This window comes from Rosa rugosa, chromosome 5 (genome assembly GCF_958449725.1).
Source record: "Rosa rugosa chromosome 5, drRosRugo1.1, whole genome shotgun sequence".
NCBI lineage: Eukaryota > Viridiplantae > Streptophyta > Magnoliopsida > Rosales > Rosaceae > Rosa > Rosa rugosa.
This window is the reverse complement of record NC_084824.1, coordinates 22,546,916-22,561,221: the sequence shown is the minus strand read 5'-3', so window position 1 is coordinate 22,561,221 and position 14,306 is coordinate 22,546,916.

The window sequence follows — 14,306 nt, the reverse complement described above, 5'->3', positions numbered from 1 at the left end:
CAAGCATGGCTATAACAAGTTTTTGAGAATAATCTTTTCCCACTAGTTGCATAAAAAGCATACAGTAAGAACAAGGGTGAATCACGGGGAAATGGACCCAAAAAAATACAATTAAAGGGAACATTTAGGAACGATCCTAACCTCTGAAACGTTAGGCATGCACTGTATAATTCATTCAAAAGCCAATTTCCAATTAACATAAAAACAAAAGGAGTCCCAACTCCTAACTCCTAACTGAATGAAATAAAGAATCACTCCATTTATCATTAGACTTAACGATCACTATTTTACATGAACCTAAAAAAAAAAAAAGAGTAAAAGAAAAGACAATTGATTTCATTTCAATACCACATAGTAGTATAGCACCCAACCCTTCTTCAGCACAACATGAGCTTTTTCCACCAAGTCTTTAGCGTCCTCTACTTCCAAACAGTGAAAGTCCTACCCTCCTTTATGATTTTGATCTTTGCTGCCGCGTCAAACTTCTCAAGCTCTATATCAAATGTGATCTTCTCAGAACATGTCTTCGTAATAACTGGAGGTCTTCCTTCAATCCTAAACATCCAATTCAAGCGAGCCAATTTAACTCAAATGGAAAAACACTCTACCGCCGAGAAATGGAAATATACTATAACCCAAAAGAGACTGATGTCATAGATATCATCATTACAAAAGTAAACTTTAGATTCTACTTAGCACGTACAATGGCATAAAAGCATATAAAATTTGGTGCGGATTGTGATTTTTTGTGGTCAACAGTAAAAACTGCCAAAAGGAGCTAAATTGCATCACCAGGCCATATGATGAGGAAACCAGAAAGAGCAAACGTAGTTTACTTATTTTTATAAAAGATTAGGTTACTGACCAGTTAGGTTTGACTCTTTGCATTACTACTGCAAACCATCCAAAAATGCAAGAAATATTAGATCATCCTGAGTTTTTTATTACTTGACAAAATCTCTCCCCACCCTAACTAATAAAATTATGGGGTCGTGACCACTTACCCAATTTTAGTTTAAAAATTGCTCACTTGCTCCACTAAGAGTTTTTTAACCCCAATTACCCGATCTAACATATATTGACTGTATTACCCTCATTTTAATTAACAAATACTCTCTCTCTCCTCCACTTAGCCTCTCTCTCCTCCAGACTCTCTCTCTCTCCTCCAGAATCTCTCTCTCTCCACTGTCGCTGGAAATATGCCAGAAATCAAACTCCAGATCAGAACTCGACGCCGCCATCTCACCAGGGCCTTAGACGATGCCATTTCGCTGAAAAACTCGATTATGATCCACCAAGCGGTAATCTTTCCTCGCCGAAGGCAATAGGGTCCGACCCGTTCTGTGTGTCGCAGCGTGCGAGATCGTCAGAGGGTCTGAGTCAGTTACCATGCCGGCGGCCTGCGCCGTCAAGATGATCCACACCATGTTGTTGATCCACGACGACTTGCCGTGCATGGATAATGACGATCTCCGCCGCGGGAAGCCCACCAACCACAAGGTTTTCGGCGAAGACGTTGCAGTTTTGGCGGGCGAAGCGCTTCTCTCCTTCGCGGTCGAGCACCTAGCCTTGTCCACCGTCGGCATCGAGCCTTCTAGAATCATCCGAGCCGTGTAAGAGCTTGCCCGGTCAATCGGGTCGGAGGGATTGGTAGCGGGTCAAGTCGTGGATATCCACTCTGAGGGGTTATCCGACGTGGGACTGGAGCACCTGGAGTACATACACCTCCACAAAATTGTAGCTCTTCTTGAATGTAAGAAGAAGATAAAAAGGAAAGCCTGAGTTCTTCTAATCCTTCCGGCGTCTGAGTTTCAATATGGGATGTTGCTAGAAGTTATGTATCAATTTTGATTTGTCTGGGATTTGTAGAGTCATGCTGCACTTTCACTTGACCAATATGGGTTTGTTTGATGGTCTATTGGGGGGCAGTAGACACATTATTGGCCCCCGGTAGACTTTGATACGAGGGACAGGGTTCATTATAGTGTGGTGTTTTGATAAGTTACATGTTGTTTTCTGTGTATTAAAGTCAAATTATCTGTGAATCCTACAAAATGGTGCATTTTTGGTGGTCTATTGGGAGGCAGTAGAGACATTGGACTTTGTATTGGGGGGCAATAATATGATTATTGGGAGGCACTAATATGATTATAAATTGATCAATTGTGTCTGTAGTGTATTCATTTTGGTTTTGGGAGTTCATACAATTCACTGGACGGCAATAATATGATTTTTGGGAGGCAATAATATGATTACTGGGGGGCAGTAATATGATTACTGGGGGGGCAATAATAGCCGGATTCCGGTCATCGGTCGCCGGATTTCGGTGACCGGTTCCCGGAATCCGGTCATCGGTCGCCGGAATCCGGTCACTGGTCGCCGGAGACCGCGCCGGCCACTGGTCACCGGAGCACAGCAAGGTGGAGGGTGACTTCTCTCTATAAGTGAAAAAGAAGGAGAGGGCAAAAAAGTCTCAAAAAAAAAGAAAAAAGAATTAATTGGGTAAAGGGGAAATAATCCCTTAGAGTGTTTTGGGTAAATGGGGTTAAAAAACAGTTGGTGGAGCAAGTGGGCAATTTTTAGCCTAAAATCGGGTAAATGATCATTTTCCCTAAAATTATTCATTCATCAGAATACCCAGATACTTGAAAGAAGAAACCTTTTCATGTATACAAACTTATTTAACATACCATGAATGTGACATGGATTTTGAGCTCTTGAGTTGCCAGAGTTACTGGACTCAAACAGACACCTGCAGACACAAATTAGCTCATTAAATTTATTATAGGGAAACAAATTAACAATTTAATTATGATAGATAAAAAAAAAACTATAATTTCATCAGAAAAGGGAATTAGAAACTATAGTAGTGTTCACAAAGCAAAAATAAAACTCCTACAGCATCTTCCATAACATTAAGAAACTAATTGATCAACTATAAGCTATGTACTACTAGTGCAGAAATTAAGGAGAAGGACCATCATTGAAATAACAAGGAAACCCAACGATAGAAAGAGATGTGAACAGTTACCCAGTAGTAATTTGAATCCTACCTTCTTACTTCAGAGAGCCTACCAATCAGAACAAATACAATGGTCCCGCTGGCCTTTTGGGAAGCTTTATCAACCAGCTCACTTTAACTATTAGCAGAGCAAGAACAGATCAAAACTAACATAACCTATTCCTATCACAAATCAACCCATCGAAACATGAACTACAACAATAATTTCCTCAAGCATCCAAAGCCTGCAACACATCAAATGTTGCACCACAGCTTGAATACACAAAAAATTATAAACTTGAGACCTAATTTCCCCTCTAAGTTTTTGGCACTAATTTATAATGTGCCATGAATATCAACTGCAGCGCCTCGGAATTATCGGGATCATTACAGTACACAACCCTAGAGTACCCCCTATCCCCAATTTGGCATGAACATCTTCGAAAGAAGACAGAATACACGAAAACGAGTACAATTTACTGAATTGTATCATTCTCCTTCGCCCTCTTGGCATTTTCACACACCTCAAGCTCTTGAATCCAATCCCTAAACCAAATTCCCCTCAATTTCCCACCAACATTGCTCCTTAACTTTCCACAAAATTCACCAACCAAACAAAAGTCACACCTACTTCTTCAAATCACAGAAAATTCCAACCATCCACGCATTCAATATGAACTACAACACAAAAATCAGTACCGAATCTACAACAACATAGCCACAATATGAACTCAAAAACTCACAACCTCAAATTCAAGCGAGGCTAATCAAATCGGAGAGAGATTGAGAGCATAGTATAAGAGCTAAAGCAAAGCCTAAGGTGTGGAATATACGAAAACCCTAGCTGCGAGAAGTACCTTACTTCGATTTCGGGGTTTGCAGAGATCTCTTCTTGCCACCTGAGCTGCTAAAAATGTTGACTGAGAGAGAGAGAAGAGAGAGAGTGTGTGTGAGATAGAGACCTCTGTATGAATAGGAGAACGAAATTCGCGATGAGGAAGAAGAAGTTGTAGGTACATATAGAGTCTCAAACACCGAATCTCGACAACAGCTCCCGTCGTCTTCATGATTGTTGTCGCCTTCCAGTTCGTCTCTAGGTCGCTTTCCAGTCGGAGATGGAAGTCTAGTGGTCACCGGAGACTCGGCTCCAGCCGGAGAAAGATCGGTGCAAAAACCCCTCAACTTCAGAGACGGCGAGGGGTTCGATGCAGAGGCGGAGAGCAGTGGAAGGGAGTAGCGTAGGGAGGATTCTCTCGATCTGGTTTTGATATTGAAACACAAATTGGGTATATTAAATACTAAGGGTAAAATGGGAAACGAAAATATCACAAACTGACATTTTTTAACATTACTTCATTATTAATAAGGACTAAATTAATATTACTAACAATTCATGATGAACCTTTTTATCAAGTGGGAAACTAGGTGACTTTTTTATCATTTCACACTCTAATGTGACCTTTTCCATCATTTCCCTAAAATTCTTTTCTAATTTTTTTTTTTTACAGAAAATTCTATTCTTTTTTTTTTTGGTTACCTAAAATTCTATTCTTTTTGTTTTCTCTCTCTGTTTTTTTTTTCCTTACTCTAGAGTTTTCCCATCTCTGAAAATAAGTGTTTTTTTTTTCTTTCAAACTACAATACATGGGGCCTATACTTTTAATTCGTCTCACGCCTTTAATCCGGGCCTGGTCAGTTATTCCTTATTAGTTTGTTTTGTCTACGTTGTTTCATGTGCTGTTTTTGTTTTCAGCTCTTTGTTTGTGCTGTTTCTTCGGTTTTGGTTTGTGATGTTGACCCAACACAACTAGTTCTTGGCTCCATACTTCTGTCAAAGCATCCTTGCATGGTGGATGATCATTAGTTGCCCACAACTTCAACGTATATTTCGACGTTCTCCTCAGTGACATGTTCGGCATTCTCCTCGAGCAAACTCTGAGGTTTCTTTATCAATCATCATTGTCTACGACTATATATGGTGACGTTGTCGTGATGGTTTAATGACCGGTGGAGTTTGCAGTCTTTAGGTCGTCATTGCTATACTCCTTACTTACCTTTGTCTGAAATCCGAGTCGTATTCGAATTTAAATATGGGATCTATGTAGCTGTCATATCTAGATTTGGGTCCATGTCGGGTCCTGGTATTGTGCCTGACTTGAATTCGATTTTAAAATTCTATGTTCATTGTATTTCCTCTGTAGCGGATGCTAGTCAAGTTTTTCGTTGGCTAGATCTAATTGTTTGTATTGTCCAGTACCATTTGGTCTAGTGGCATAGTCTCTCCTCTTCGTAAGTGGGAGGTTGTGAGTTCGACTCACGAAAGACTAATTGTAGCATTTGAGTTGTTTATCTGATAAAAAAATAATAATAAAATAAAATATGTGTACTATAATGCTAGAAGTCAAAGCCTTATGTGCCCCTCAATGCATATTTCTTATTTTAACATAGGTCAAAGCCTTATGTTCCAAACCCCTTAAACAATATTCTCAAAAAAAAAAAAAAAAAAGAGGGTATAAAATATGTGTATATATATGTATATTTAGCAGAGATTATCAATTCAACGAAATTATAAATAACTACATATCCGAATATGTCAAATCGACTTTGGAACTAGTTATGTTGGGCAATGGCCGATGTTGGAGGCCTATGGGACATAGGCTTGCTGGCCTTAGGGCTCATACGTCTGGATATACTATGTTTATAGGCACTTCCTACTTAGAGTAATGTTATAGAGTAAAAATTGTTTCGAGTTGATTTTGATTGTTTTTTGCTTTGGAACTTTTCCATAAGCTTAATGTTAAAAAGGTGAGGAAACTTAGGTAGTAAATTTTTTGTATTCTATATAAAGCTTGACGATTTCTTTTTAAAAAAAAAATATGTGTACCCCATATTGAATCTAGACATGCTTGAAGCAAACATACATCACTTATAATGTGGTTCAACGCTCGAGTCTCGAAAACATGCAATTCAGCGTGTTTTATCATATAAAATTAAAATGAAAAATACTTGTAATCAAATAACTACTAATTGTTTTTCAAATTAATATTTTAGTTTTTGGACAATTATCTTAAAATTACGGCTGATCATGAATTATACGATAATGACATAATTTTTCATTTATAAATGAGAAATCTATATGCACTCAAGACTAAAATAGAATATAAGGACTCGAACTCAAGACTAAAATAGAATATAGTTTAGTATGGATGTCGGCAAAAAGATCTCAGCATCCCTTTTGGTCAGAATGAAGGAAGAAGTGGCAGAAGCAATCTTTGTTGAACTGGAATTAATCAATCTGTTTGTGCAGCTCAATTATTAATAATAATTGAGTTTAGAGTGTGTGAATTCATGTTGACAAGTGCAAAAATTTGAATCTTAATAATAAAATCTTGAAAAGTTGAATCCGGAATTGGATAAAAGAAACAATTATACGCAGCAGAAGTTGCAAATTAATGCAACAGGGCTAAAGTGACATTCCAACATTATTCGGTGCCCAAATTATTCCCCCAAAAGGAATCACCACGCACTGGCCGGCCTTTCTTCTCCGGTCAATTTCTTTTGGTCCTTTCCACTTTGGTATGAGGTCAAGCATTTTGGCCATTCAATAAAGGAGGAATATATACATTTAAGAATAAAAAAAAGGCAATTCATGAGAAATAACAGGATCGTTTCTTTGGGGTTTTTGTCAATTTACTCCATTTTTAGAGATTTTTTTTCCCACTTACCTCATTAAGTTTTTTTAATTCCCTCTTACCCAAAACTAGGGCTGTCAATGGGTCGTGTCGGGTTAAGGTATTTGTCATGTCGCAAGATACAAACCCAAACCCAACCCATTTAATAATCGTGTCAAAAATTTAAACCCAAACTCAACCTATTTATTAAACGGATTACCCGTTTCCAACCCGCTTAACTCATTTAACAAATAGGTCGTGTCGTGTTAGATAAAATGATCCATTTAAGGGTTAATAAACCCATTTAACTAAAAAAATGCATAAATTGATTAAATTCACTAAAAACTCCACAAGACGAAGAATATAAATAATTTTCTGGATTAATTACAGTTTACCCCCCTAAGGTTTGGGGGTGTCATCATTTCACCTTCTCTACTTTCAATTTTAATTTTTTACCCCCTAAACTTTCCAATTTCAATCAGCCGTGTCCAATTTCTCCTATTCCGTCCAAATTGGAAGTTAACTCTGACCTTTGAGGGCTAAAATGGTCATTTCAAGACAAAAAAAAAACTAAAAATAATAAATAAATAAATAAAAAATTCTTCTGTTTTTTCGTTTTTTTTTTTGTTGCTTCGTTTTTTTATTTTGTTTTTTTTTTATTTTGTCTTCAACCTATACACCACAAGTTATAATAGGTTTATAAAAACAAAAAAAATACTCTAGGTGGTTGAAAGTCGCTCGCTGGTCTACGATATTTGTGATATATCTCCGATAAAGTGAAGAATTTTAGGATATATCCCCAACAAAGTGAAGAAATATCTGTAAAAAATAATTTTACACTTTATATGTAAATAAATATCTGTGTAAAATCATTTTTGGTCTACGATATTTGTGATATATATCCAATAAAGTGAAGAATTTTAGGATATATCCCCAATAAAGTGAAGAAATATCTGTAAAAAATGATTTTACACTTTATCTGTAAATATTTGTATATCCCCAATAAAGTGAAGAAATATCTGTGTAAAATCATTTTTTACAGATATTTATTTACAGATAAAGTGTAAAATTATTTTTTACAGATATTTCTTCATATTATTGGGGATATATCCTAAAATTCTTCACTTTATCAGAGATATATCACAAATATCGTAGACCAGCGAGTGTGTAAAATCATTTTTTACAGATATTTATTTACAGATAAAGTGTAAAATTATTTTTTACAGATATTTATTTACAGATAAAGTGTAAAATTATTTTTTACATATATTTCTTCACTTTATTGAGGATATATCCTAAAATTCTTCACTTTATCGGAGATATATCACAAATATCGTAGACCAGCGAGCGGCTTTCAACTACCTAGAATATTTTTTTGTTTTTATAAACCTATTATAACTTGTGGTGTATAGGTTGAAGACAAATTTTTTTAAAAAAAATTAATTAAAAAAAAAACTAAGAAACAGGAAAAAAAAAAAAAAAAAAAAAAGGAATTTTTTTTATAATTTATTTATTTTTATCTTGAAATGACCATTTTAGCCCTCAAAGGTCAGAGTTAACGTCCAATTTGGACGGAATAGGAGAAATTGGACACGATTGATTGAAATTGGAAAGTTTGGGGGGTAAAAAATCAAAATTGAAAGTAGAGGAGGTGAAATGATGACACCCCCAAACCTCAAGGGGGTAAACTGAAATTAATCCTAATTTTATATATTCATAAATAATTAAATCTAATAATTATAAAGCAAAATATTTCAAATTATCAAATCCTATGATCAAATACTCCCAACGTCCAAAATTTCAAAACAACGTCCAAAATTTCAAAAATAAGTATAGCATAATCGGGTTATACGGGTTCACTTCGTGTTGGAGGGTTGACCCGTGGCCGACCCATTTATTAAATGGGTCATGGCGGGTTGACCCACGGCTGACCCGCTTTTTAATCGTGCGAGTTCAACCCGCTTTATTTCGTGCGGGTTTCGATTCGTGTTATCGGGTCGTGTCGGAATTGACAGCCCTACCCAAAACACTCTAAGGAGGTCTTCCCTAATACCCCATTAAGATTTTTTTATTTTTTTTTAATACTATTTTACCCTCACCTCTTTGTTGCTTAGAGAGAGAGAGAGAGAGAGAGAGAGAGGGAGGGAGAATGGAAGAGAGAGAAACTATAGGAGACTTCGCCGGAACCGGTCGCAGGCCGCCGGATTCCGGTCACCGGTCGCTGGATTCCAGCCAACTTTCGCCGGAATCCGATCACCGACCTCCGCCCACCAGAATTTTCTAAAAACCTTTATTGCCCCCAATAGACGTCTATTGCTCCCCAATAAAGGGGCAATAGAGGTTTATTGCCCCCTAATAGACGTCTATTGCCCCCCCAATAGAGGGGCAATAAACCTTTATTGCCCCCCAATAGACGTCTATTGCCCCCCAATATAACCTTCGGTTGCGGGAATGGGAAATAATCTTCCTAAACTTAGACAAATAAAATTTTGATTAAAGAAAAAAAATGAAGAGATTATATCAATTCAAAAAGTCTATTGCCCTCCAATAAACATTCAGTTTTTTTTCCTTTCCTTCTGCTACATTACTTAAAAAAAATTCTGATTTGGGCACCCAAGTCAACAAATCGAAATTCTCACTCCCTCCCTCGCATGTCCGGTCAGTCCAGGACGCCAATCTCGGCTTCCAGCAAGGTGCCCTGGGCAGCTTCTCCAATCTCGGCGATATCCAGTCGGCGACATTGAGATCGGAGGGGATGAGATCAAGCTCTCGAATGCTACTGGTGGACCTGTAGTTCGAGGTGTTCGACTAATCGCTGTGGCGGAGGAGTACTTGGGAGTGGAACCGCCGTCATCGTCGGCGGAGAAGTCGTCGACTTCGAAGCTGTGGTCAGCGAAGAAGTGGTGGCTGGAGGAGGAGGAGCGGGGATCGGCGAGGGAGTCTGGCTCGATGGGGGAGGTATCGTCTTTCCGACTACGACGAGGAGGGAGCGACCGGAGGGGGGGGGGGTGAGAGAGAGAGAGAGAGAGAGAGAGAGAGAGAGAGAGAGAGAGAGAGAGACTGAGTTTGACTCCGGTAGCTCAGGCCGGAGCTTCAGGCTTGGACGCCATCGCCGCATGTCGTCCAAGGTCGTGATGTCGGAGTTTGACGCCACGCCGGAGGTGATGTCGGAGTTCGACGCCATCGGAGAGAGAGAGAGAGAGAGAGTCGTGCTGGAGAGTCTGAGTGACATAAAATGTAGTTTGTTAATTATGTGATTACACGCATTTTTATGCGCGTAATTACATCCTAAACACATGAATTAGGTTAATCATTGAGCCAATTGTAATGTATTAATCTTTTTTTCTTTATTTTGTAGTAAATATGTGAAATTGCGGAAATCGAGAGAAAATTGTGGAAAATTGTGTAAAATGGAGTTTCTGACAAAAAGACGAAATAGTTTATTGCAGACAATCATAGTCTACATGAGCAAGGAAGCCGATTCCGGGTATTTCAAGATAATGCCTCCCAATGTGCCTTGAGACCGGAGGAAGAAAAAGAAAAAGAAAAAAAAAAACAATTCATGGATTAATCAGTGGCTTAATTAATTAGTCAATGATTTGATTAATTAACTAAGTGCTTCAGCCATGACCATGACGTACAACAATCAACCCTTGATTGTTTGTTTAATTGTTTTGGACCAATTACACGCCTACACATGGCAGCCTCTCACTAGATTTTTTTTCTTCTCTTCCTCATGCACACTGCACGTGCACATTCTAGGCCACTCATATTCTCTCAGCCATATATATACCCCCATTAGAGCATCTTTAGTAATGCTATCCATTTTTTAGTTAAATTTTAGCTAAAATAGCTAGAAAGTCATTTTGGCTAGCTACTAAAATGGACATACATGCTAAGATATGCTTCGAAAATACATAATTTTGTTCTTTGATTATGTAACTATACCAAATAAAAAAATTTCTCATATATTATTCTTGTACCCTTGGTTGGACCGAATAAAAGATTTATTTTAACTCTTCAATATGCATATTATGTTTTACTATTACACAAAATAAAAGATTATAAGTTATTATTTGTGTAATTCTGGGAGAAAAAAATTTAGGGGGGTGTATTCAATCTAGATTTTAAATGATTCTGTCTGACTTCTTATAATCCGTGGATTCTCGTGAATTCTACAGAATCCACGGATTATTTTAACTCCATATGGATTTATACAGATTCTAATCTATTGTATTAGTAAGATTTGTTTGGATTTTGATAAGTTCATACACTAAATATTTTCTTTTATGCCTTGAATCAAAATCAACTTTCGCACCACATTGGTGATTGGATATATCGTGCCTCTCTTAGAATTTGCTTTCCTAGCTAGCCTTGAAGATCCAATTTATTTTTTTTACATTCCTGATTTCCTTTCATAAAGCAAAGGACTTTACTTTCAGTTCAATCGATAAATTAAGCAGTCAATTTCTTCACCCACTTACCATGTGAGCAACTATTGTAGGTTCCACAAAGTAACTATATGAAATTTTACTACAACAACATACATACATTGATATATTACTTTGATATAAGAAGTCAAATCCTTGTACTAATATTGGCAGCACACAAAAGTAAAGTTCCATATGAAGAAAAAGAAAAACACAGCCGAAGCATACATCAGTTGGAACGCAATGATCATATAACATTAGCTGATGCTTAAAGGGAGCTTAGAAACAAGAAAGCAAATGATACTCGACGATAATAGGTTAATTTAAATGATACTGATAACCATGGTAATTGTCACAATGCCAGTTTACAAGTCCTATTCAATTTCATTGTCTAGTATACAATGAAATCTAACAGCTAAGACAACTTCATCAGCACCATATATTACTAGTTCAATAATACATCCCGCTTCCTCATTAATCAAAAGGTCTGTTTCACTTAAATGCTTCTCGAACTTGCAATCTCTGGGAATCCTCAGCTGTCATAAACTCTTAGTAGACTTCTGAAACTACGACTGTTAGTCATCGTCACATAAAGAGTTTTTAAATGGTTTTGAATGCTGATGCAGAACTCCATCTTGATGGTGAAAAATAACTAGAACCTTGATGATCGTACATTAACATAAACACTTCAGCATCATATCCATCAGAGAGCAGGCAGAGAATCCAGTCCTGGATATCTTTGCTTATTTCAAAAGGAAAAAAAAAAAATACAAACCAAGTAGAATATGATGATCAAAAGTCAAAAAATGCTGTAAATCTTTAAGGTAGAATTGTCGATCATATTTATTGTATCTGGGAAACTTCCCAAAACTCAATATAATCATACCACGTCAAGCTTCCTAGATGTAAAATGATTAGATTAAGAAATAAGAGTGCATGATTGAATTCAGAGTAAATGCACAAAGGTGACAAAAGTGGACAAATTTAGCTTTTCAAGGATAGTGACTAGGTTTGTAGTTCATAGATATATGCAGTATGATGTATGACCACAGCTAGTGAAGAGGAAAGGCTTGAATATTCTTGCATATGTACTAACTAGTTCTATAACCTCAGTTTTATTTATTAACCCCGTAACCCCTTTTTAGCCATCTTGAATTTAAACACACAAAGGCAAAGCTGCTTAAATTTACTTCACAAGGAACGTGGGTATTCTGACCAATCTAAACGTTCTCCTACAAGCACCAATAAGATTCAATAAAGAGCTAGGGACCAGAATATATCAATTTCACACTAGTATGCAAAGGTTGAAATATATACATATAAAAGAACTAGTAGCCAAAAAAAAATACCCAGGTAGCATCATAATCAAAGAAATGAAATCAAAAGGTGAAATAATTGGAGGAACTGGAATTGAATTGAAAAGTGTGAGAATCCTACTTACCCCGTCTCTGTGTGCAGAAATTTGGTACCCAAAATACCACAAATTGACCAACTCTAGAAACAGGGCCGAAGCTAGTTGTTTCGATATGTTGCTACTTGTTCTGTAGGTGACGCATATGGGGAAAATTAAGAACTTTAGAGGAGACAAACAATAAGAAGCGCTGTGAATCGAAGCTTGCAACAACAATATACTGTAAATTTGGGGAAAATGGAGAAGGAGAGGACTTACAGTGAGTTTGATTCACTGAAGACAAACACCTATTGTGTTGTCACTGTGAAGACAAACACAAAACAGAACACTCCATTAAGCACTCACATTATACACAGAAGATTACAGAACTTCAGATGGAATCTGAACAATTTAGAGAAAACAAACATAGAATATATCAAGAGATTTCGATTACAACAAGCTTAGTACCTTACAGAGGAAGCAAATACACACCCTCAACCGTATTGAATCGAACTCCATCCGAACTTCTTTTTATGTGGTTTCAGTTTTATCATTTATTAGGAATATCCATAAAATCCATTCATCAGATCCATTAAAAAAAGTCCACGAAAGTGAATTCACAAACAACCCCAAAACCAAAACTCCCACAAATCCAAATGCAATAAACAAGTACACATAGACAGATACCTAGACAACCATAAAACGGAAAATCTCAGTCCACAAATATCAAGATCACAAATATCAAGTCCACGAATGGGATAATATATGCTGGGAGGAGGAAAAACAAGGAAGATGTGGAGAGCGGTTCTGATGAGGAGCTTACCAAGTACGAAAGGAGGTTGAAGAAGCTGGGGTCCGGGAATGCTTTGGGTTTGGGGCGTGTGGCGGAGGAGCGACGAAATCGAGTTTTGAAGACACATGAGAGATTGATCGATGGGAAGATGTGTTTTGAGTTTTGACGGCAGAGGAGGTTGGGAAGAGAGAAGCTGAACATAACAAAACCCTATCGGAGCGCGGTACCTCATGACCTCACCTCATCCGCGCCAGCTGGTCCGCCGTGATCAGTTCCCGGACCTTGGCCAGAACCTCCGGGTGCGAGTCGAGCGACGCCACCGCCCACAGCAGCGACGATGTGAAGGTGTCCTGAGCAGCAAATAGAAAGTCCAACAGGTTAGCGCCAACGAATTGGGCTGGATGTGGCTTGATAGGGATGAAGAATTGAAGGATGAGCAGCTTGTTTCAATATTCTCAAAGCGCAAGAAAGCAGAGAGCTTTTTTTTTTTTTTAGATTGTGGGCAGAAAGCCAGAAATCCAAGAAGGAAAAAAAAAAAAAAATTGTATTGGGGGGCAATAGACTTTTTGAATTGATGTAATCTCTTTTTTTTTTTCTTCAATCAAAAGTTTTATTTATCTAAGTTTAGGAAGATTAGTTCCCATTTCGGTGATCGAAACGTCTATTGGAGGGCAATAGAGGTGTATTGGGGGCAATAAACTTTTCCGGTGACTTATGAGATCTCCGACGACCTCTTTGGGGACTTCCGGCGAGGTTTTCAGGAAAATCCGGTCGGCGGTGGCCGATGACGGGAATCCGGCTACCGGAATCCGATGAAAGTTGGCAGGTGAGCGATGACTGGAATCTGGCGACCGGTGACTGGAATCTAGCGACCGGTGACGGAGCTCCGGCGAAGTCTCTTATAGTTTCTCTCTCTCTCTCTCTAAGTAACACATGGGTGAGGGTAAAATTGTATTAAAAAAAAAAAAACAAAAAAAAAACTTTATGGGGTATTAGGGAAGACTTCCTTAGAGTGTTTTGA